The sequence below is a fragment of the Odontesthes bonariensis genome, chromosome 4 (genome assembly GCF_027942865.1).
Source record: "Odontesthes bonariensis isolate fOdoBon6 chromosome 4, fOdoBon6.hap1, whole genome shotgun sequence".
NCBI lineage: Eukaryota > Metazoa > Chordata > Actinopteri > Atheriniformes > Atherinopsidae > Odontesthes > Odontesthes bonariensis.
The window spans coordinates 5,501,316-5,527,253 of record NC_134509.1 but is presented as its reverse complement, the minus strand read 5'-3'; the positions used below and the strand labels follow the sequence as shown (position 1 = coordinate 5,527,253).

Sequence of the window (25,938 nt, the reverse complement as noted above, 5' to 3'; positions counted from 1 at the left end):
TGAGCCTAATGGTAATAAGTATGTTTGAGTCTGAATGAAATTATAGAAAATTGAGCAATCTCAATCCTGATTTTATAACTGCAGCTCCTCTCACAAAACCACCATTCAAGTAAATTAAAGACAACACCTGTGCATTGAATTCGGCTACATTTATATGTACAATGATCTCCCGCAGAGGAAGTTAGAACTGGCAAAATGTATTGGGACATTTTCTCACACAGTCCGTAGCATCTGACCTACTTCAGTCAATAACTCGATTGCCCAACCCTGAAAGATTCCATTGTTCTTCTTGGGGACTTCAATGTCCATGTCAGCAATGATAAAGTGACCTGGAGAGGCATGATAAGGAGGAACGGCCTCTATGATCTGAACCCGAGTGGTCTTTGGGTTTTAGACTTCTGTGCTTGTCATAGATTGTCTATTTCGAGCAACATGTTTGAACATAATGGGGTGCATAAGTGTACCTGGTACGAGACTATCTCTGGCCAAAGGTCGATGATTTACTTTGAAGTCGTGTCATCAGACCTCAGACAAGATTCGCCATGAGCTGCTAAAGGATCAGGACATGGCGGGGCTGTCTTGGCTGTCATGCCTCTTAAAGGCAGGGTAGGGGATCTTTTTCTGGAACATTTTTTTACATATTGCTTGAAATACTCTTCACACCCCCATTGCAACCAATTAATTAAAAGTTTTGACACAAATATGAAAAGTTTTAGTGGCCTCTAGAACGTACAATCTAGGAAAAACAGTATCCAATCATTGTGAACGGACCGTTCACAATGATTGGATAGATTGGATAGATTGGATCCAACAATGATTGGATTACACGTCCAGAAGCTTGGCAGGAAGCTAAACTAGAGCCAGCTTGGCTAGCACCTAGCATTATTAAACGTATAGTTAGCATAAACTAAATACTAAATACGGCAACGATCGATGCTTGCTGTCAGAACAGCGCTCGTGCAGCTTCGTGCTCGTGCGCGTTCATGTACTCTAGAGGCGTGCCTTCGGGGGGAAAGCAAAGAAAAGGGTTGGGACTTTTTACCTGTGTATTTTCAAAATGCAGCTTCGCTGGACTCAAAATCCAGGATCTCCTACCCTACCTTTAAGTGTTGCATGGAGGTCTGGGGCAACGTCAGTGGAGTGGCAGATCGGGGTGGTGGTTGACCATATTTATTTTGAGAAGGTACCAGAGATTGTGTTCAAACTGCAGAGGGATCACACTACTCGGCCTCCCTGGGAAAGTTTACTTCAGGGTTGGAGGGGAAGCTCTGACAGATTGTCGAACCTTGGTTTTTGCCCAGGTCGTGCGCAGTGGACCACATCTTTAACCTCAGAGAGTTACTGAGGGGATCATGGGAGTTTGACCATCCGATCTACGTGTGTTTTGCTGACTTGGAGAAAGCCTATGACCGTGTTCGCAGAGGGATTCTGTCTGGGGTACCGGAAGTTAAGCTATGCCAGCTATTCGGTCTCTGTAAAACCAAAGCAAGGGCTGTGTGTGCACTCTTGGAACCAGGTCGAACACGTTTACAGTACGTGTTGGACTCGCCAGGGCTGCCCCTTGTCACCGATCCTTTTTGTGATATTCATGGACAGGATCTCCGGGAGAGGGGGGTGTCTGGTTTGGGAACCTCAGGGTCAGACTGTGTAGAAGAATTGCACAAATGCTTATTGAGTAGATGTTTTCAGATGTAGTGGCTAACATAGTCATTTGAGTAATACAGAAATTTTCAACTGAGTAAATTAATTATCTGCATAAAAAAGTTATAGGATTTGTTTCTGTGCGATTATTTGAGTTAAAAGGGAGTCCTCTAAATGAAATGTGCTAATTGATAACTTACACACAGACCGAAGGAACAACTTATCGCTTTTTTTCCCCCCAGAAGTGTATGAAATGTTAAAGCCAATCTCTGAATTGACTTTACAAAGACCTTACAGTGAGCTACTTGGCTTAATTCTGTCCAAATTTTACAACAAACCATCAAAAAGAGTTTCTTTGTCAAATGTCAAAATTGAGACAAAACGTAAGAGGAAAGTTCATTGTTTTCGGAGTCACATGACAAATGGATTTAAGTTGTGAAGCAGAGGAACGGCGAGACCTCTTGTTGCTCTTGACAATTGGCGCGTATCCTTGGCGTCCAACAGTCTTTCCTTCTTCCGAGTTCTTTTTCCGCCCTGATCACTGTACTGTAGCCGTGTTTTCCTATAAATAGATTAAGCTCTTTGTAGTCGGGCTGCTCGAGTCCAGCTCATGACCGAAGTGCAGTGAAGGTTGCAGTCATGTCCTTTTTGGGAAATGATTCCGGGTGAGGTCAGCAAGTAAAATGACCCGTTTTTAGAGGTTTAGGAGTGAACCCAAAGCCCTCAGTGACTCTTCTTCTCAGTCCCAGCTGGATTTGAATAGACTTAAACGTAGAAATGAGTAGGTGGACCAGTTCTCTAAATTTCAGTCGCCGGTTTGTGGCACATAACAGTCCTCCAATTTCCACCTTACATGCCAATCTTAGCAAAAGTAGAAATTGAATCCTCATTGTAAGTTTTTTTTTTTTTTTTTTTTTTTTTTAATTAGTTCAATTATATGTTGTCATCATCATTTCTTTTTTCTGTGTTTCTTACGTGATACTGCCACAGATTAGTGTTTTCATTTTCACAGTAAATGGTGCTGAAAACAGTCTGACACATACCAGTTGAAATGATTTGCATTAGCAGCAGCTTCCCTTACCAACAAGAAAGATCAACATTAATTATACTTTATTAGTGTTGATATTCCTCATTCTGTGGCTTGGAACGGTGACATCAGCCCATGTCAGGGTCTTATATTTATAAGTGACAGACAGTGGCTGGCTCATTAAATTTACTTCCTTTGAAAAGGGCAGCAGAAATTGGAAGCTGTCTCATTTGTCGGGTTTTAATGTTTTTTTTTTCTTTCCAAATTGGATTGGACTGCTGGCGAAAAACTGCTGCAGTTGCACAAACTATGTTCTGTAAAAGTCTCTCCTCTTATATTCTTGTGGCGTACGTAAAGTATGTATTCATTATAAACCTTAAAACTCTCACTCACCACTGGTTGGGTTTTATTGTCTGCCTCGTCTTCCCGTAGACTCGCAAACTGACATATTCTCATTTGTAAAGCTATTCTTGGCCTCCTCCCATCCTACCTACAGACCTATATTCTCCAAAAAAGTATTGGGAAGTTATTGTCTCACCTCTAAAGATTTGTCTCCTTTATCTTTACCGAAAGCCTGTACTGAGTAGGGGAAAAAGGCTATTGATTATATTGCCCCCCTAAAATTGGAATCCGCTCCAAAACAGCCTGAATCTTAAGCAGCCGGTCTCACTAAGTGAATTTAAACACATTTCAAACATTCAAGATGTGGGAACATCTGGCTGTAAATGTTATGATTGATATCGCTGCCCCTGGTTATGTCGACTGTTGCGATAACTTGACAAGTAAATAGTTGCCTTTTCTTTTGTTTGGGATGTTTTGATGGCTTGTCGTTAATTTCTTGTAATGGGCACTTGCAGCCCTTTCGTATGAGTCTATATTGTTGCATCTATTGCTGCTCTGAGCTGCCGTCTGCCTTGACCTTAACACGATTGACAAGAAGACTTTTGATCTCAAGAGTTTTTTACATTGATTAAATAAAGTTTTTATAATGATTATAGCATGCATAAGGTGTAACTGAAAACCTGAAAGATAACTAAGATTAGTTATTAAAGTAAAAGATTCTGGTGTTTTTTTTATTGCTCTTTGGTTTCCTCTGCAGATGTTGGATGTACAGGGGTGCACATAAGATTTTTGGTCTTGTTCTCAGGGGATAACCTAGGGTTGCTGCTTGGTCCTCACATTTTGAATACATTTTTTTTTTCTTAACCCACCTCACGGGAGGGATCCGTGGATAATGTGACATATACTTTAATTTCAACTGAAAATGAAGAGAAGCAGCACAACGAAGCAGTCTGTTCTTTAAACCCTTGTAATTTTCTAAGAACATGACTGTGTTTCAGGCTCTGAAAACTAAATGTGCCAATATCTACTTTTCAAACACCGAAAACCAAATGAAATGACAGCTTTTTAAGCACTTATAAGAGTTACTATTTTAAAGCATTGATGGTTCTGTTATCCTAGAAAAGTTCATCATCGTCACCTGACTACCTCTGTTTTCATTACCAGTTGCTTGAACTACTTTCTGCGGCTCTCTGCTACTGGCATACTTATCAAAAGCTGGATGACTAGAGTTTTTGGTACCTGTCTAAACGGCATATTCTGCACCACATCTCTGTGCGTTCATCATTCGTTTGAAGCCAGCTGACCTCCTGCAACCACTTTTTCCGAGAACACGCACTTCTTTTGCGGTTCAGATTCAGTCTGACATTTCTTTGGAGGTGGAGGAACACCAAAGTAATCGCTTAATGGAGCTTGCGTCTTTGACATTTTGACGACGTTCTAAAACAGTGGCTCATAGGCTTATCCTGCGCTACAGATTGCGCAACTATCTATCCCCAAATCTAACGAGCGTTACAACGTTTCATCTGGCGTGCATTCTTTGTTTTGGTCGCGCCTGAGCACCTGCACACCACTTATGTGCACCTTTGTGGATGTAAGACTATTGTTGTAAAAACAGTCTTCACCTGAGCCTTTCACATGCACAGCCATACACATGTTGTCATGCTTAAGAGGTTGACAAAAGACACCTCCAGAAGCCACCAAAAATGTCTTGCAACAAGGTAAGGTAATAAGACTTTAGTATAATAAGAAATAAGGAAGCATATTTTTATATACTGTTATATATGTGATGAAAAACTGTTCTAGTTTATGTGTGATACAGTTTGCTTTTTCTGATTGACATTTTTGAAGGATGTGAATTTGGTTTGTGTGAAATCAATACATGTATAATCTGCATTATATACATTGAAGTGCCATCACTTGCAAGACAGCAGAAAACACTTTGAAAGCCTGCAGGCCTTTCAGACTTTGGTATGAGAACGGCTAAAAGTGTCCAAACGGTTTTAAGTAAGAAGAACTTATTTTCATGTTAGTCTGAAACAGAGCGAAGGTGTGAAACTGAGGCTTCATATGACTTGCATTTCAATCAATGCCCATTCTCCTGCTGTGTCTTCTCAAAACAAGCATCTGTGTCGTTGTTCTTCTCCTCATCTTTTTCTGTCTGGGGTATGTTTTCTTTTTTCCTAATGGGAGATTAAGCAAGATGCACGGGTAGTCGGGCCGCTTGGTTTGTGTGGTTACAAATATTTGGTTTCGGTACAGTTGGCCGCAAAGATGGATCCTGGCTGACTGGAGAAGATGATGAAATTCCGAGTGGATGTGGAAACCATTAATTGCCTAATTAGCCAGCAGATGATAGCAGATAGGTTCTTTACATATTGATTATAAATATACGAGACAACTTTTGTAATTTTGATTTGAGCTTTTCTTTCCGTGTTCTGCCGTCCTTTTAGGATTTTGTGTATCATTCAGAAGCCTTTAAATGAAACAAATGACCGTTGTAAACATGGCTCAGTTTGCTAAAGCTAGAGTTAATTGTGAGTAGCCAGCCTTAGTATAGTTCCTTATTTTTTGGCCAGCATATTAAAAAAAGAAATCCAGATAGACGTCGTTTCTGTCTAATAATTAAACCAGTGATTTGAGCCTGCGTCGGAAGAGCATGTACACAGACGATATGGGCAGCACTAATGACTTCCAAATAAACTCAGGTGGAGGTAGAGGAGAGACGCTGGCTGCTACAGCACAGTGACATCAGCACTGCAGCAACCCCAGAGAACAGACCTCCGCTTGCTTCTGCTTTTAGAAACAGCTCGGTGAGCAAATAAACCGTGCTTATGATGGCACTAGGCAGAAAGTCAGCGTGATTCCAGTTGTAGATTGATTTATTGTTTGTTTGATTGGCTCCACTTGGAAGTGAGGTTGCTCGTAGTGACTGGCGTTTTCCAGACGGCGTGGAAATGCAGGGAGTCACCATGTGATGTTCAAAAGGGCGTCATCGAAAGAATGTCGAGCTTGCAATGAGCCGCAAAAGAAAGCATATTGTGTGTCCACTGGTTTGTCTCGTGTTTGACTTTGAATCACTGAGAGCGACAGATGATGGAGGAATAATGCTGGGCACTCACTTTTTGTTTGGATTTCTCGTAAGAAAATGTTCACTTTAGACTACTCCTGAAATGGTTGAGGATGGTTCTGGGTTTGAGGAGAATTCCAGCTTTCTCTGATCATTTGCATAAAATGCAAATGAAAGCGATAGATTTGTGCTGGGAAGACAAATAGCCAAATGAATAATGATGATGATGATGATGCACTGGCTGGTCAGATTTCTGTGCCAGCTTAACCGGCACACAATCAATCATGACCCCCTTTGGCTTTGATCCTCCATTCATCCATCTCAGCATTCATCTATGTCTGAAGGCTTTTGGTGTCACACTGATAGATATGTGGTGGAGAAGGGGCCAACAATGACTTGAGGGACTCTGTTCACATCAACCAGCGGCAAGTGATGAATAATCCAGTTTAGGCACAGTAAGAAAACTTCACTTTTTTGGGACAATAAAGAAAAACATCTCAAGACATTTCATCCATCAGGTCTACTTTCGTCTTTCTTGGTGGACTGAGGTCACTCCTCTTGGTCAGAGAATGAGGATTTATTTTGATGTGCAACATGTTCCATATTTCACTGATACTTTTAACATCACTTTTAGTTTTATTTCTCATTTATGTCTCAGAAAACTATAGTTTCATGTTCAATGGCACTACCTTTTTTTCTGTTATTTAAAGAAACTGTCTTACATCCAGTTGATGATAAAAGGCTATCATATAAATAGTTATCGACCAGGTCTGTTTGCACGGTTGAATTTGCTTCCAACTTTGAGGTGGCAGCTCACTTTATTGCACTTTCTGAGATGAGAGATTTTTGATATCTTCATTAAGCCTTAAAATGATCTCAGTCTCTCTTTCTCACACACACACACACACACACACACACACACACACACACACACACGCTGAGATTCACAAGTCACATCATATCTGCATATGATGGAGACAGGAACCCAGAGAAGTCCAGTATACAGAACAGAATGATGGATGAGTTAGGTGGGGTCAGTCCCACTCATCTGCAGATCCGGATCTTTTCCAGATGTCCGCCAACAGGCCTGTGGAGAGACTGGGTGAGGTTGTTTCTCTTCCACTCCCTGCCCCATCCATCCTCAACAACTTTCACAGCCAGTGAAGCTGCCAGTGGCAAGCTATTAGAGAAAATGAATTGGGAAAAAGTTTACGAAGATGTATATTTTAATGAGAAAGGAAAGAAATAACCCAGGTCGATTTCACTGGTCTTTTCCACCACTGTCTTAAAAGTAGCAGCATGAGAAAATAGCTGCGTTTCCATTCAATAGCTGAAGCAAATCTGGAGCAATTTTTTTTTTTTTTAAATCTCCCAAAAAAAGAAATGACAAAGACATTTTCCCATTACCACAACTTGAAGGAAATTAACTAGGCTACTTCAGGTCACCACAGAGTGGCAGTATAAGCAAGATTGCTTGCAGTTGTGATTCAGTAGAAGTAGTTCTAACAGTAAATAAACCCCAAGGAGGTAAAAACCAACAACAACTGTAGTGGACAGCCATGAGAGGAAATTGGAAAGTAATTCTTTAAGACTTGCTGTCACGTCAGTCGCATGAGTTTATTGGTTGCCCTCTCAAACAAAAATTACCTGGTTTGTCACGTCATTTAATCTTTGCCCGGTCAAACACGATTGGAAAAGTTGTTTGTAGCCCCCCATATATGCATTGAGTCCTCTTCTAAACAGGCTTATGGAATTTACAGGGTTTAACATGTCTTTGAATCTCGGGCTGTCTCAGTCTGTTACTATCTGTTCGATGGATTACTACGTTTTAACCATCCAAACGCTGGTTACCATTTCACAATCATAAACGCCTGAAGTTCAAACTTATCTGGAGGTTGCACACAACATTTGTTAAACTTAATAGTCTTAGATATATTAAAGCTGTACAAGTTACTCACTAATTCAGTCATCCAGGTCAAAGAATATCGACGGAAGGAGTATCGACGCAGCCTAATTTTCATGTCTGCCTTTATGTGTTAAATATCCTCATCCACAGTAATCTTTCTTTACCATGCAACACTCATCCTTGTGAATAAATAAACACGTCTAAAGATAATCTGCTCAGCTACTTCTGTGTTACATGATCACAGCCATGAGGCAAAGTACTTTGTATTCACTATATTTTTGCTGGAGATACAAGGAGTCGTTTAAACATACAACACAAGAACATAAAGAAAGCCAAACACAGATGATACAATTTAAAAAGATGTATCAAATCAAATCAAATCAAATTTATTTGTATAGCACATTTCATGTACAAACAATTCAAAGTGCTTTACATAAAATAAAAGCATTGAAGCAGGGAGTGGAAGAAGCATTAAAAATACATGAAAGAATATAAAGAGAGTAGAATGTATAATGCTGTGACTATTTGTAACAGTTCTGTAGTCCTGCAGTGTTTTGCAGAGCAATGCAACATGCAGTTGCTCAATGCAGTGGAGCGTTTAGAGCATTTAGGCTCACTGAATTAATTTCCTTTTGCCTGTTTTTGTCCATACACCTTTATAGCGATCATAAAGCTTCATATATGAGTTTTGTGTTTTTGATCAAAAGCTCTTTTGTTTGTACTTAAATGCAGCTTTAACACAATCAAGTGATTTCTATTTATATCGGACGTTTTATGCATAGATTTGTTTGGCCTCGGTTCTTCTGTTGAGGAGCAGGGACCTTAAAACTAGACATCTGTTTGCAATGTGGTGCGTGTGCAAATATGTCAGTCATAAAAAGAATAAAGTGTCAACATTTAGAGGAATATTAGAGTGTCCACTGGTCACCTGTATCTCAATGGATCGCTGGCTCTAAACAAAGATGTTTGACGGCATTTTGTTTGCACAGCTAAGCGAGGTGGCTGCTTTTTGCTGGGAGAAGTTCCTGGAGCGTGTGGTATGTGCACATTTAACAGCAAACTAATGTTGGTACTGTGCTGTAACATATCCCTGGAGAGCATTTGTGGGCTGATTGTACAGGGGAATCGCATTAACCAAATGTGTTCATAGTTGTGGTGTTTGGGAACCTCTGCTGTTTCAGCTGCCAGCTCTGTTGGCTCAGGGCAAAGGATTCCCTGCCATTTAATGGTACCTTAGACTGACTCAGCCTTGGCCCCGGCAGGTTCCTTTTGGCTAACGCAAGTGACAGCGGGAACAAATCTCCCGCTCTGTTTATTTAATTGCTAACTGCTCTGGTTTTGGAGGCTGTGTTCAAAGGGCCGAGGCGCAGAGAGCTGATTTGCGCTCTCCTCCGTCTCCGAGAAGCACGGGTCATCCCACATAATGAGTGGAAGGACTTACTTTACGAAGTCGGCCTGAACCCATAGCAAGCACGTGGTTCCCATTTAAGCACAGGGGAAAGATTTTACCTTCATCTGCTGGGCATTTCCATGTGTTTATGTGTTAGCGTGTGCAAGTTAACATATATACAGCACATCTGCTTTTTAGCAGTCTACTTCAGTGTGTGTGTGTGCACAGAGATGAGTGTGTAAGTGTCCCGCCTGAGTGTGAGACCCTTTTTTTTTTTTTTTCTTCTTCTAAAAACCTAGTACACGCACCACATGTCCAGCATATGTAGTCAGGTTGTGATTGGCACACAGGCTTTATTTATTAGAGGCTATTGGCCAGTCGGAGATGAGACCGCGTTTGAGGCAGACATTAGCGCAGGACCTCACACGCAAGCTGACAAAAACACACAGACGCAGTGTGCTACAGAGCATGGTGGGCTCCGTAAAGACATTTAGAAGTACATGAGGGAAAGTAATGATGAAAGAAAAAGTAAGATGGTTGGTCATTGTGACGATGAGGTAAAATCTTTTATCAAAAGCTTTTTTTTTTTTTTTAAACAGCCAACATTTTTTCTGAAGACTTTTACATTTGAGGAAATTATATGAATAGAACATCTTGCAAGACCAAGATGACAAAGTGCTTCATGTGAAGCTGTGTAAGAATTTGTTCAGAACAGTTAAGTTAATTTTAAGCTACAGTTTTCAGCTTTGGACCCGCTTCCCCAACACAGCCTCCAAGACGAGTGGAAGCAGCACTGTTCAAGCAAGCTGGAGACAGTGGATGTGCTTTACTCTGTGAGCGTGTTGTGGGTGTGTTTCTGAACTGCTGTGTCACTTCTGTTTACCAGCTGCATCCTGTGAGCAGTAACTGCTGAAATTAGCTAAAGATCATTGATCTTCAGCATCGGGAAACTGTATCTTAAACGCCTGTGATGTCGCCTGCACTCTGGAGCTACGGTGAACAGTGCAAAGTTGCTTATTTAAAGCCGTTGTGAACAATAAATGTTTTTACTGTGTATTTGTTGATTAAATGAATTATCCCTTAAAAAGAAATCGAAGCCAGTTCAGTGATTGATGACCCTTTTCTCAGCAGAAAGGTGTTGTTCCGGATTTTTTTGTTACGTTTTTCTGTCATGTTAAAAACACGGTTACGGAAGACCTGTGTGAAGTTGGCACCCCATATGTTGAAAATATGAATAAAAGCATTTTGGTTCGTTTGTGCATCGTTTGTCCAAACAAACGATTCCAACCATTTTCGAGTCATTTGGATGTTAATGGGGTGCTAAGTGACCTAAGGTCACCAACCTCTTAAAAGTTAAATATTTTCAAGACGGTTTGTGCACAAACGCTGATTTTGCCTGCACAATCGTGCACAAACGAACCAAAATGGTTTTATTCATATTTTCAACATATGGGGTGCCAACTTCACACAGGTTTACGGAAGAGACCCACTTAAAGGTCAATGTTGATCTGAAACTGGATCCAGGAGCTTTTTATGCAGCCTTGTTGGAACCGCTTGTGTTTGCTTTGAGCCGTCATAAATGCCGAGTCAGGGGTGGAGACTGCAACCAATGAGTTGGATTTTGTGACTATTTTTGCGGCAGGGTGACTAATTGTGCAGTTAAGTGTGTGTGTGTGTGCCCTCGCATGACACTGATGTGTCAACCATATATATCTATTCTATCTATATGATAGATATGTTTGCTATGAAGTTACAGTTTAGCTTTGTCAAACATCTAACTGTGGTTCTATTTTAAAGGAAGGTAAATATATAGAGATTTATTTATTTCAACTAATTTCTGTAACTTTCTGTGATGATTATTGAAGATTTGCTGTTGTTATAAGAAGACAACAAACTAAAATGAAACAAAGATCAGATAGCTGATGATGTCACATACAGCGTCGGCAGGTCTCCGGTGTCCACTCACTTTAGACCACTCACAGCAAGCAGTTCAACATCTGGGATGCAGAGGCACTCCTTCTCAGTGACACTTCCTTTCTTGTTAACAAGAACTGCCGTCCTTCCTCCTTTACTGTTACATCTCTGTCTGCAGTCTCTGCCTTCCTAAACAGTCTTAACGCTGAGTAGAGAGGTGTTGGATTTGTTCTTGCGCTCATGCTTTAGTGAGAAGAAAAAAAAAAGATCTTCCTGATATTCCTGCTGCCTCCTAGTCAGGGGTCCATCTGGCCCATTTTATCTGCCAGTGATCGCACACTTCCCATGATGATCAAGGGAAGTAATGTTTAAACTTCCTCCTCCTTTTTCTCTGTTTTGACCCCACTCTACATCCTAAGGGTGTCCTCTCAGCTCATCTGGATTTTGGGTCTTATTACAGGCATTATTTTAGCTTTGGAAAGCTCAATTAACTGTTCCCAGATGCAAACAACTTTCTCATTGTCATGGTAATGCATCATGAATTTGCCATGTGTTGGAAAAAATTCACAGTTTAACTCAATGATCATTTAAAAAACCAAAAACATATGCATATATAATATTCTGCTTGCTCTGGCGTAAGCTGTAGACTTGGGATTTTCACTGCCTTTTTGCACTAAATTGTGTGTAGAAGGCAATTGTAGACATAACATTGGCTATATATTGTTATTGTACTGGAGATTTTTTTAAAACAGGATCAAGTGGGTCTTAAAGCGATTACAATCTCTTAGCCTTCTAACTGATTCATGTCTAACTTATGATAAATACTCTTTCATCGTGTTGCAAAAAGTGTCACTGTTATGTCACCTTGAAAAAAAACAAACAAAAAAAACCCCTTTCATGTGGCATTTGGTCTGTATCCATCTCATCTGTTATCTGATCACCCTGCATGTGAACAGTCAAAAAAACAAAAACAATCTTAGGAACCACGAACGGGAAAAAAAAAAAAAAAAAAAAATTCAAAATGTTGGTTTGCGGCACACATAAAACAAGAAGCCTCTTTTTATGGTGTAAATGGTTGACATCTGTTTTATGTGTCATGAGCACCACACAGGCTGCTTGAACCAACATGTCCCCATCAAAAGGCTTTTCATCTGTTATCTAATCACTCTCATCAGTTCCACTTTGGGCTTAATCCCAGCCTCCCTCATTCTTTCCAAGTGGCTATTGTGACACATTTGACACAAGCAGGGCTGAAACTGCTACATTTTGCACTGTTGCACTCTCACGATATACAATCTTAAGATTGATGTATTATAGTGACTTCATATGATTTTAATTTTTTTTTGGGACAAATTGGTGACCAACCCAAAGTGTCTAAAATGACTTAAGTGTGTTTGACGATGAGCTGAGACTTTATGACCATGGATGAAGTTAGCATTGAGGGACTGATGCCTTAAATTTGCAATGCCCCTGATTTGCTGGCAGTTGCCACAGGGCACCTTCAGAGGTATCGAGCCCATGGCTTGGTGGGGCAGAGCTGCTGTTGTGCCACACAAAGAATCAACAGCAAATTAAAGCAGGGCCTGGTCCTAATTATTTTATTAGTGTATTGAAAGCTTGCTATTTTTTTTTTCTGTACTATGTAAACTCTCCTCACATGCGCATACTGTCTCAGAATTCTGTCTTCGATACATAATATTTTTGTACAAGCATGAAACTGATGCATGGCAAAAGTCTAGTAACACACACACACACACACACACACACACACACACACACACACACACACACACATACATTGGAATGTCCTTTATAAGATGTTTTTTATCAGATGTCTTTTTCCCACCAAAAGTTCTTGCCGTAACTCTCGCATGTATTTCAAATGATGCCAATCTCGAAGTGAAAATCAAGATCTGGATTTCAGCTCTCGCGTGTAGCTCACGCACGAGCCCACTGGTGGGCAGTATAGGCAGTTGCAGCATAACGCTTACAGTTCTCAGTAAAAACTCTAGAGGAGACTTTCAAACTGCGGTGATCCAAGGCCGTGTGCTTCCTTCTTGCTGTGGGGAAATCAACTGGGAGTCTAGAGCGATGAAGAGAGTCATAAGACCTCACACAGGATTTGTTAATTTATTGAAATTCACCCCGTGGAATTTCAACCCCATCTCTTTCTTTTTGGCTCATCAGTTGAAGGAACTGTATAAATCGCACAACAGAAGTAGGTGCGCTGTCAGGGAGAGTGCAGCAGAGTGCAGCTTCTTGGACTGTAATCAAATGCTCCGACTGATTTGTGTGTGTGTGTGTGTGTGTGGTTTTTCATGCTGTGTAATTGAGCATCCAGCACTGTTTTTCAGTGCAAACAGCCCGCAGTGCAGCATGTGGTCTTATTGCATTTTTTTTGCTGTTTCCAGAGCACCCGCCACCACTTGTAGCTGCCCACAGTTATGTTGGTGGCTCTTGGGATGGGAAGTCGTTCCAGGCGCTGTGGTGCTAGGGTCTTCTTTTAAAGAATTTGAATATTTAAGTATGTTTTATTGGCATGAATTTATTGCATCTAAGTGCAGTATTTTGTATCAGGTTGTAAAGTTCCCAACGTAGGTGCCAAAAAGGAAAACAATGGCAGTAACAAGCACAGGAAAAGAAAATTGAACTAAAAGAGATTGGACCTTACCTTACACAACAGCTTCCACAATAGAGCGGATGCTCTCATGTAACTGTGTTATTCAGCCACGGCCCACACTTGGAGCACTTGAATTAACGGCCTCTGAGTGGAAAAAATTCAACATGCTGCTGCTGCTGCTACACGTGGAATTGGGGATATATTACATATAAATATCACCTTAAATTAAAGCTGTTGGTCTCAGCTGGCACTTTAAAGTGGGATTTGTCAGTGAAATTAAGATGACGAAGTACAAAATGGACATTCTGGTCGAATATGGACAAGTTTGTACAAACATCTTTTATTTTTTTTTCTAACTTTCGTAACTAAAACTGTAAACATGGATGAAATAATTGTATAGAACCCTCTTTGTAGCCCATGTTGTATGAGAAAACAGTTGTAACTTGTAAGGCCATTGAAATGTTTTTATTATACTTTTATAGATGTTGAGATTATAGTTTTCTTATAATCTTTTTCCCCTTACTCCCTTTATTTATATGAGTGGTAAAACATTTGACTTGTGAACCATGGGATCAGAATTATAAAGGGCAGGTTCCAAGTGTGATTTAAAAAATCATCAAAACTTTGACAATAAACTCAGTTTGGTCATACTTGGAGCAAGTCACTGCCTGTTCACATTTCACTTGCAGAATAAACCAGTTGTTGCTCCTTCAAGGATGTATTGACTGGCTTGCATCGAACCCTCATCCACATTGCAGACCAAAAGGAGCGTTGTTACACACTTCTGTCCCATCTTATGCAAAAACTTTGCAGTTTTTTGGACTTCAAATGAGAAATGCTACATAGTTAATCATGTCTATGGTTTGTCATCATATTGTACAATAAGATTTTTTTACACAGAAATAAAAAAAAAAGATTATTTTTTAAAAACAAATCTCAAGACTGATGACATCATCTATTAGTAAAAAAAAATAAATAAATAATTTTAGTTTTTAAAGCTTGCTTAACTTTCACTTGCCATTAGTGAAAAAAATCCGTCAGCTTTATTCCATAGCTGCTTTCTCGGCCCAGCATTTTACAGACTAATGTCTCATCACACGTGGATGAGATGGGGACTCGGCAATGGGAAATCAGAAATCAGTTTGTGCACGCATCCAGAGAACTGGCCCCATCAGAAGGTGATGGGCGGATCATGTTCTGTGCAGCATGGGACTCCAGTAAGACGAGGAGAAGAGGACTGCGTGTTAAAATCAATAGCAGCATTTGAACTTGAGAAACCTTTTCCGGGAGTCTTGTAGTAAGGGGCTCCTTTTCTTGGCCCTCAGGAACCATGGGCTAAACGGAGTTTATGGGCAACACTTTCACAGTCGGTTGCTCAGCGCTGATTATGACAAAGCAGTGAAATCGCTGGAAAATCAAATTAATCTTCGATCGTTTCACTGCGGTTATGTTCTACATCGAACATCCACAGCCTGTAGAAGTGTGTAACATCAACTGATTTGAGTCAATACAACTGAAGCAGACTTTGTTGTTTAACTGTGGCTGCTCTGATCAGAGTGACAGCAACAATGCCGACAGTTTGGTCTTCTGGGCCATATTTTTCCATCTCTGAGGTGTTTTTGTTATCCCATCTTAGCTCATGTTGTGATGAATAAACCAAATCTTGAATCTTGAAATCACCTGCTCGACCCAACCTCTCATTTGCTGGGGTTCACAGCGTTTTTTTTTTTTTTTTTTCGTCAAGTTGATTTAAAGATGAAATTGTCTTGAATTGTTATTTTTGACAAAACAACATTGGAGGACTGACAGCATCTGCCCCAGATCTGAAAATGCCCCCTCCTACTCCCTGCGTACAAGTTCACCTCGTGCCTTGTTCCCTGATGCAGTAAATCACATAAAGTTGCTTATGCTTTTATTTTCTCGAAGCTGCACTTTCCTTCTTTTGCAGTCCAAGAATATGTGTGGCTGTCTTTGTCACAAAGGGAGCAGGCATTAGAAATGTACTCACTCAAGGTATCACTCATTTCTTTCAGGCGGTCTTGTGAGGTTTTCAAACTGCCGTTAATGTCTCTAAGTGAATGTGATGAAAAGATCTGTGTTGAAAGCCTGTCACGGATAGATTATATGCCAACTCCTTACCAAGTATAAGCCTGAGTAGGCTCCAGTGGCCCACAACCCTGAACAGAGTAAAGCTTACAGAGATGATGGATGGATGACGGATATGGAGAACTCTCACATCAGATGCTCGCACAGAAAAGTCCAAACCTACTATCATCATATCTGAGAATTTCCCTTCCCGTCCTTTGTCCCACTTGTGTAGAACTCATCTATCAGGGACAATGTAGCTCTTTATTGCTTCATGCTCCTCTGTCCCGTTGAGCAGCCGTATGAGTTAGCACTGTAAACGAGGATTCTTCCCGTGGGATACGAATACTTGTTGGAAGCTTGTCGCTTCCAGGAAGTGTGTGGGCCTTCTTCTGTTTGCTTGCCAGATTGGGGTGTGTCTTTTCAGTGTGTTGCTCATAGACCAGAATGCGTGTATACGTGTTTTCTTGTCTGTTCATAAGAGCACATGTGTCTTAATGCGTGTGAGTGCATTATGAGCAGGACGGCGTCTGGCACGAGGATCAAAGTCTCGCCATAACTCCTCACTCAGCCAGCGTGTTGCTGGGAAGCTCCACTCACCACAGGGGTTGCTGAGTTATTACACTCAGATCATTTCAATTAGAACACAGTTGTTCAGTTAGTGAGAAACTCTTTTCTTTTTTATTTTTTTTATATAAATTTGTTTATTACTCCACAACAACTGAGAGAAGCAATATTTGGCCTGCTTGAAATGTGCTGTTAGTTGCCGCTGAGCAGAGAGAGATTTGGACGTTATTTTTGTGATTTTTGTTTTGAGGCAGTGCAGCATTATAATTTTTTGTAATTTTATTTTTAACAGACGCATTTCTGTGCAGAACTGTTCGAAAGTCTTTAGCCAGCCCTATTTTTTTTCCCTGCTTTATATATTTTTATCCTATGTTGCCTGGAAAGTGAAGAATAAGTGCTGCGATTAATTGAAACGTGTGCAAGAATAAATGGAAATGCAAAATTCCAATGCCAAATTGGAGTTTGTACACTTCTAAGGAGCCTTAAAGTCAGTATTTAGTAATGACCACTGCTTTGGATAGTTGTGGACCTGCCATTTCTTTATTTGTCCTCGAGTATCCTCAGTTATATTTTCGAGGGCACATGCCCAAGTTTTGGCTAATTTCTCGTTGGGATTCACTGCGTTGGTGTAAAAATACAATTTTTGTGCTGTCCAGCACTTGATGGGACAGGATGCTACAGCGGAAGATGAGCTGATCACTGTTCAATCACTGTTTAATAATCAATAATCTACCTATTTTCAGATCTCGTGTCCGTTTAAATCCGCTCGGTTTCTTTTTTCATTAGTTCCCAGTGCCTTGATTGTTCACCCCTCCCTGGTGTCCCTGTTAATGAAGTGCGATGGTAGCGATGAAGTGCAACCACGACTGGTTTGGAGCTGCAGTGCCAGTGACAGGGTGGTCCCTGCCTCACGCTGCTGCTGCTGCTGCTGCTGCTGGCACCCTCATGCTCATCACGCACACATTGTTCAGTGGCACCAGGCCATAAGAGGGGTGATGGTAGAAAGCCTGGTAATCATTAGACTCCATGCCTGTTGGTCTTGTACTTTTTGTCAGACTTTAAAAACCTTTTTTTTTTCTCCCCTTAAATTCTACAATGACAGAGTGGATCACTTGTGTATTAATTGTACGTAATGCACCGCTACCTTCAGCCAGTGTGCACAGTGTTGAGTGATGTCTGGTCTTTATGAGATGAGGGATGCTGGTGAATCTGTCAGCCATATTCAGATGCATTCAGTCTAGGAAATAAAAGTTGTGCAAGTTTTCTTCATTCCTCTTACTTCTATCCTCATTCAAGGCATTGTTTTTATTTTTTTTTCTGTGATTGATGAACTGTGATTGAGGAATCCTTTCCTCAGATTTCTTCTGTTCACTTGCATACTTATTTATTTGACAAATCTCCATGTCCTGTGACCATAACAAAGCATGTCCAACGCGACATACAAATGTTTGACATGTCCTGCAGAACCTCAGCGGACTGGATTCCCACGTTTTGCGAGGATGCCCGTGTCTGGCGTCTGGGTGGTTGTACGTGATAGAACGCGACTTGTATGGAGGTCTTTCTTAATTTATGCTTCTGTCTTTGAGGGGCCTTTTTGTCAAACTTTGAGAAAGCCATTTATCAGCTGGTCATTCTTTTTTTTTGTCCATCATGTGCAATGATGGATCTTTCGGTGGATGCGGTAGGGTTAAGGAGGTGAGACTGCCTGTGGGACACACAGCAGGTTTCAATTTCACATTGGCACACAGATGGCCGGCATTAAGGCTGGACATGTGACAGCCAGGTTGTCAAAAATGCTCGGTGACCACTTTTCCAGCTATTGTTGTTATTCTATCTTTAGATAAATATATTTAAATATGTTTGATTATCTTTTGAAATTGAGTTTAGATTATTTTGTAATTTGTCAGTGTTGAGCTAATCTTACTATGTTATAGTCACTGGTAAGTACGAACATGCACAAGTGGCATAAGTGAAGACATTCATCATCACACTGTCAGCTCTGCTTTGGAGAGGGATAATGTCTAATGATGCAATAACTGGTGTCGTACCCCCATCATGTTGAGGAGATGAGACGGTCACTACTTTTGGAAGGACGCGAGATTCATTGGGGCCTGAGAGGTTGATGATGTTCAGCAGTGAGACTAATTTGTACACATGTGGCCGAGCACCTCAGAATGCCAGATGCTTGGAAGGTTAATTGAGAGAATGGTGATGCCCTCACAAAGCATATCTGCACACATTTGATCAGGAAGACACAAAAACAGACATCTTATATTGGGCTGAATTTCTTTAACTTGGGTGTTAAATTATTTTTCAGGTTTAATCTGTATATAAGTCCATCACCCATATATTTGTGTTATTAGGCCTTACATTCGCCCTTCTAACATTATTTTTTTCTAATTCTTTGCATCAAGAAAAAACAAAAAATTCTCTAACATTATTGTAATTATTTTGTACATGTACAGTATTGTCCTGTATACATTATTTTCCACTGTTATATCCTCAGGTTCATTCCTTGCTAGTTTCGAGACGAGCCTTGTTGGCCCCTGAATGAAAACCAGTTTGTTTTGGACGTCGCAGCTGAAGTCATCTTATTGACCATCTATCACCATTGTGAATATTTAGAAATGATTGAACGTGAATAAGAAATAAATTAAGACATTTTTGTTGGCTTCCGAGTAGATCTTTAGGAAAAGAAAATGTTTTCCTGTTGGCATTCCTAATGCCAGATTGGCAAAAAATAAGGATTGAGCATGATTAATGTCCAAGGGCTTTTTTTTTTTTTCCTGTTTTTCAAAGGTTTGCACTTAGTTTACAAACTGGTCAAATTTCCTTTCCTCCCTGTGACTCCCAGGTTGAGTTTTTGTAAAAAAATAAAAATAAATTAAGCCTCTGAGAAAGGAACAAATAAGTTGAAAGAAGACTTTCCAACATTCTACAACTTTCTGTAAATACCGTAATTACTCTGAGTTGCATCAGAGTAAGTGCCTCAGTATGTGTGCCAAGTGAAGTTCCAATTACACCCAGAGACGTGTGTGTTTTGGTTGGCAGCAGAGCTCTGACCTCCGTGCACAGTCAGACATACCGAGGCCACAAGTGGTAACAGTTGTGGCCATAACCCCCCCATACATTAAAACAGAAACTATAAAAGAAAGGTGGTATGGTCCTCATATGCTCAGGAGAAATCCTCACCTTTTTTTTTTTTTGGCTAATTGACTTGATTTGGGCTTTGCAGAATGATGCGATGATTGGCTTTGAAGTTCATCATCTAACTTTCTGGAAAACAGTTTTATTCTGTGTGATCTTTTGTCCATATTGGCACGTGTTTGGCACGAAAACTCTTCCTTTTCTGTTATATTAGTTTCTTGACTGCCTTTTGGTCTGTATTTTGTGTCATCACTTTGGTCACGTGAACCAAACAGTCACTGATGGAGCACTGCAGGGGGTCTGAGGACTTGGGCCGTCCTGTTTTGATGTAGTTTGTTGACCTGGAGTTAGTAAGTCTTGTGGTATCTTCCGGTAGCTGCTGAGAGCAGAGTTTGGCACCCACCGTCACACCGCAGTACTTTATGTGGCAGGGCTGCTACGAGTGTGAAACCACAAACCAAAACCAAGGAACAGAATGCTGCCGATATTTGTACCGTTTGCAGTTTGTGTCAACGCTGAACGTGGTGCTGACGTCACTGGAATGAAAATGTCAGGAACACAATTTGAACAGTTTTGCATGGCAGGTAAACTTGCTGTCTGTGTGGTACCTGCTCTGTCACACTACCTACCTCCACCAAGTCTACCGACACCTTCTGAAAAGGTTTCATGCAAATCCCGCTATAAGGTTTTGAGTAGCCCTGCTAACAATTGCACTTTGTCTTTGTCTTGTCATTTGCACCTTTATTGTCACCGTTACTTTCATTTTATTTTATTTTAGCATGACGAGGATAAGCCTGTCCTCATTTGCTGTCGCCTGTGCACTTTAATGTTTACTGTCATGTGTTAGTTGTTGGTAAATGTCTTGTCCTGTCTTCACCGTGCGATAGTTAGGAACGTGATTTCGATCTCTCTGCATGTCTTGTATATATGAAGAAATTGACAATAAACTTGACTTTGACTTTGACTTAACAAACAAAGAAATAAACAAAGCACATATCCTCATTGCCAGAAGCAAATAAAAGGCTTTTTTTCACTGAGGTTGTACCATAGAGCTAGAGTTTCTGCTTCCCACTTCTGAGGTACAGAAAATGCAGCATGATATCAACTTGAAGTTGGGTGGAGATGCAGGTGAGGAAGCTGGATGGTTCTCTGAGCTGGGAGTGTGACAGAGAAACATCCACTGCAGCAGCTCGCTGAATGAAAGATTTTCAGACCTGGAGGACCCCACTCAACGTCATGGTTGTGCTTTTTCAGTGTTTTGAGGTGTTTGTGACTTCAGACATCTAAATATATGCTCTAAAACACAGAAAAAAGTTGTAGATTTTTCTTAGAAATAATTTCCTTTTACGTCCAACTTTGAGGCTGATAAGTGATTTTGCTCTAAACTTATCGGCCTGTGTACACCTTCACCTTGTGGTGTACCTAAACATGAAATTCCCCGACCTCAGCAGTCTTTCATTGTTGTCTAGTTTAGTTTGTACCTTTGGGTGGGTCGTAATCCTTTCGTCTGGACCAGCAGCAGTCGACCCTGGCGATGGCAGATCTCTGTCCAAGGTTTCAGGTCATGCTGATGGCAAAGATGGAAACAGACCTGTTAACTGATTAGCCCCCGTAGAGCACACTTACCACGGGGAACAGGAAGTTTATACAAAAGCTGCAGAATATTCCAACCGAGATGAAATGGTGTTGAGATGACTCAGAGAGGCTGGAGACTGAGGTAGAAGGTGATGTCATGTGAGAGCAACATCTGTCTCCCATTGATGTGTGTACGCTTCGGGGCTCTCATGCCTCTACTTAAAAAGGCCAGTTTTTTTACCTTTATTTTTGTTTGTTTGTTTCTCTGTAAAATTAGGCACCGTAGGTAGCAGAAAACCAGAACAGGAACCTAACGTCCCTGCTCTTGTATCACTACCTCAGTATTTTAAATACAGAAAGAAAGCAGCGCATAATGACCCTTAAATGTCTCCTTTGTTGTCCATGTTTTACATGAACCAATATGTAGGTACAGATTCTTGCATTTACAGTTAAATTCACCTGATCGCGTCCCTTTTTGGTGTTCTTCTTTAAATAGTTCAATGACAGCTGGCAATGGCATCATCGAGTGGAGAAAAAAAAGTGTTTCATGCACAGTAATTATTCTGCTGGGCTCCAGTTGCTGTGTGGTAAAGGATTTGTATTCCATTCCAAGACTTGAGGCCCTGGCCATGTTTTCACGTTGACTGATGATGAACGACAGACTGATCTCCAAAGGGAGAAACTGTCTTCCGGAAAATACATGAAACAAACTTGTTATTGGCTGTAAAAAGTGATTTTCTGCCACTATATCTTTATTTCATATTGATAGCTCTGCTTTCTTGGCTGCACAAAAAAAAGAAAAAAAACCTTTTATGACAAGTGCTTTTTTTCAAAAAGCACTGGGAAATATTTGGTTGTTTTTTTTGCCGTTAAAAGAACACAACAACATTCTCAGTAACAAGTCCCTCGGCTCAAAGAGAGCCTGCAAACGGCCTTGTGTTGCACATGCAGTAGATGTAATTAGGGAAGCCACAGTTGAGTTCCTCCACAACAGAAAAAAATCGGCTTATTAGTTTTTAAATTTATATTCAGTCGCTGTGCTCAGAGGAGTCTGAACGCTCGCTCACTGCACGGCTTTTTTCCACATTTTACCAGGAAAAGAAAAATCATTTGGATTTGTTCATTACTGTAGTATATTAGGATAGACTTAATCTGACTCTCATCACTTTCATCACTGCGTAATCTGTATCTTAAGAAAAAGGTGAAAATGAATCGCTGTGATTTCAGAGGTTTATTCGCTCTAAAAGCTTTTTTTAGATGAAGAAACGTAGCCTGAAACATGCGTCTCCTTTATGTGTGACGCGTCCCAGGCTGGGCCAGAAGCTGGTGGGCACGGAGGCAAATGCTATAGGAAATTGGGAATCATTGGGCACATAGATTGATGATCGGCTGAAGCCAGTACCTCGTAGGGTAACAATTCGGATTATTTAATGGGGCATTCCATTCAGCCGCGGCCGCTGTATTTTGGCAGACCTGCCACACCTGCCACACCCCCAACCTTTCTGAAATTATAGATAAAATATTTATTTCAACTTAAATCACAGTGGGAATCGTATTACACCATATTGTGGCTTGTGACGGACTTTGCGAGTGGAATCCGTTTTTATTTTCGCTGAAATATAGCCTACCTCCAGTGTGGCTGCTTAACGTTAGATCTATGGCCACTGGCCAGGGCAGATGCCTGGTCTGCTCTCAGCTAAGCCCGGCCCCGCCGCCCCTTCTTAGAACTCGCGAGCACATTCTACCAATCAGAATCACTGTAGGCCCCTACTTAGCATAATATCATGTAACATTTAGCGCGCCTGTATAGATGCTATTGGGGCAGGTGTATGATCTGCCCTGATATGATGTATGACTTGTCCTGGACATGGAAAGGACTCAAAGGGTTTAAGAAATATATTACTCCGCCCATCTAGCCAGTGGGAACTTCAGTGCCGCAAAATTCCCCTACAAACTTGTTGGATAAAACGGATAACTATGTCGGATTTGATGAAGGATATTGGCTGTTTAATCCGGATTCACGTTTGTGGTAGATAAAGATTTTCCTTTATAGTTGCTATCTTACAAAGTTTAAGTGATTGTGAACGAAGTCTTTGCAAAATGGGAAACTGGGAGTGATTTAATGAAATAATCTTAGCTTGATGAGCAAAGCAATGTTGAGACAGTAAACAATGTGTTGACAGCTTCGTACATGTACAGTAGGTTACTTGTCTGCTAGCTTAGGTTTCCCCAAGACTAGCTAAAAACGTTGTAAGGATCTCCTCCGAGAATCTTTGCTACACACTGTCCCACATACTGCTGTATTACTCTGCACAACCTCAGGAGCGAGTCACTCTGATAGTAGGCTACAGTGAGTGAAAGCAGTAATCCGCCGGTGAAGTTTTAACCATGGCTGCTAGCATCGAACCTGTACTCAATAGCGTTGAGTTTCTCTTGGAGAACTCATGTGAAAGATTTGGGAACAAAATTGGCTATTAAAAACCTCGGCCCCCATAAACCTGATATTAATATAGTTCAGCAAACAATGGATAAGGGTAGGTCTTTCAATCGGACGTTTTCCCGTGCGTGGTATGACAAAAAGCCCTGGCTCTCTGGTTGTTCCAATAGGAATAAAATGTTCTGTTTCCCATGCTTGCTCTTCCAATCACCTGGCACGGGGGGACAAGGGGATATGTGGAGCACTGTCGGTGTGTGTGACATGAAGCATTTTTCGGAAAAGGCAAAAAAACACCATCTGCGACAAGTTTCCCTCTAATTGAAACGTAGGCAGTATTAATTCCTTTCACAAACTTTCTCTTCGCTCATTTTCATGGGGCTTTTGTGTTTGTTGTATGGCAGACTTTTATGCGAGTGCGTACATCCCCCCCCTGCGTATGGTTGCATAGACTATTGGCCTATTGGGTATGCTCCATAAAGATTTGCATTTTGATAACGCAGATCATCTGCCCCGCCTATTTTCCAGACCACGAGCCGCTACTGGTTGCTTTGCAGCTGTAGTTGAAGATCGTGCCGTAGCTCAGGTGCATTTTATCCTGGTGGGAAACACGTCGATAGATTGAGACGTCATGGCCTGAATCAAGAAACTTTGCACCGGCTGACTAACAACACTCTTTATGACTAGTTGGACTGGCATGCGGCACAAATGGCTCAGTGTCTACACCCCTTCCCCTGACTGTAAAGGAAGAGTTTCTTCCCACCAAATTGTTGCCTGATGCGTAGATGATGATGTGGGCGTCTCCGGGGATCCTGCACATACGGCAGTCTACCGTCCCCTCAGTACTCGCTCTCTCACATTCCGACCTTCCGCACTGACGAGCCTCACTTTCCTGCCTCGAATTTGTGCATCTTAATCACCCGATGTCAGCCGAAACGCAAACCCTTTTTAGTTGGAGAAACACGTTCTCTCACCAGCTGAATTAAAAGACAAATACCGCTGACAGCCCTGAGCGCACACTTGCAGGAATATAGTCTTGTAGCAAAAAAACCCTTCAATCCTACTGCCGAATACCATTTTAACACACAGCATCAGCCAAATGCTGCTCCTTATCTTGACATGAACGTCTGTTTTAATTGGCACTCGGCTCCGGTTTGTGGATGAGTTCATTTTCCCACTGCTGTAAAACATTCTGTTTTACTGCCTTCTTTATTATTCAGGAATTGTTGTGGCTACTGGACAGTACCCGTCATCAGTGCCGGAGCAAAGAGGAAAAACAGGCCACCGATCCACAGCTCCAGACACACACATCCCAGTTGAAATGGCCAATTTGAGTTGTGTTTTGTAATATATCTCCTGATTTATAGCAAGAGTAATGAGGCATGTTGTTTTGAATGTTATTACTCATGTTTCTTCGTCTGTTTATTCACAGTTTTCTGTCGGTGTGAAATTTTGAATCCCGCACGAGGCCGATTGATGGCCTTTGCAAGAAGAGAAGTTGCTTTGAGTGAATTTAGTTCTTTTACGTCCGTCTGTCTTCAGATTACTGAGTCGTTTAAAAAAAAAAAAAAGTTCACGGTTGTATTTGTTATAGCCACTTTCTAAGTCAGCCATGGGTTTAATGATTTAATGAGATCTCCCACCAATGTCATATTTTCATACCTAACTAAAACAAATCCAGAATTTGGCTTTCTTCCAGCACTTATCTGTTTTTGTTGTTGGGCCAGACCTCTGGAGATGCCATGTCAACACGGCTGCTAACTCTAACAAATCACACAGACTTCCATCTGGACGACCTTCAAGTCAGGAAGTCCCACTTGAAAGACCCGAGCCAAACACACACACACACGCACATATACAAAGAGCACATGAGCACACTTACGTGGAAAAAAACACTCGTTTTGTTTTGATGCCTCTGCAGCGTCCCTGCAGCCTGAGCTCACGCCTTCAATCCTCATGAACAAAAGATCCTGACAAGATCCACGATGGATTCAGGGAGTAGCTAAGCCATTTTTCGTATGAGCCGCTCCCTCCTCCACCACTGGGAGCGGGTTCATGCACAGCTTCTGCCTTTTGAATTTGCTGACTGGTCCGATGTCATGTCCTGCGCAAACTCCCACTTTGTCATTAAGGGTAATTTCCTTAATTACACAAAATAAGGGAAGACGGCCTTTTGTGTAAGAAATGAAACAAAACATTGGACATCATAACTACTCAAAGATT

The 25,938-nt window shown here is 41.1% G+C and overlaps 1 protein-coding gene across 1 annotated transcript in view; it reads left to right on the top strand.

Moving 5' to 3' along the window:
- Positions 1–25,938, top strand: part of stx8 (syntaxin 8) — a 51,209-nt gene that overhangs the window by 9,108 nt on the left and 16,163 nt on the right. The window lies entirely within an intron of this gene.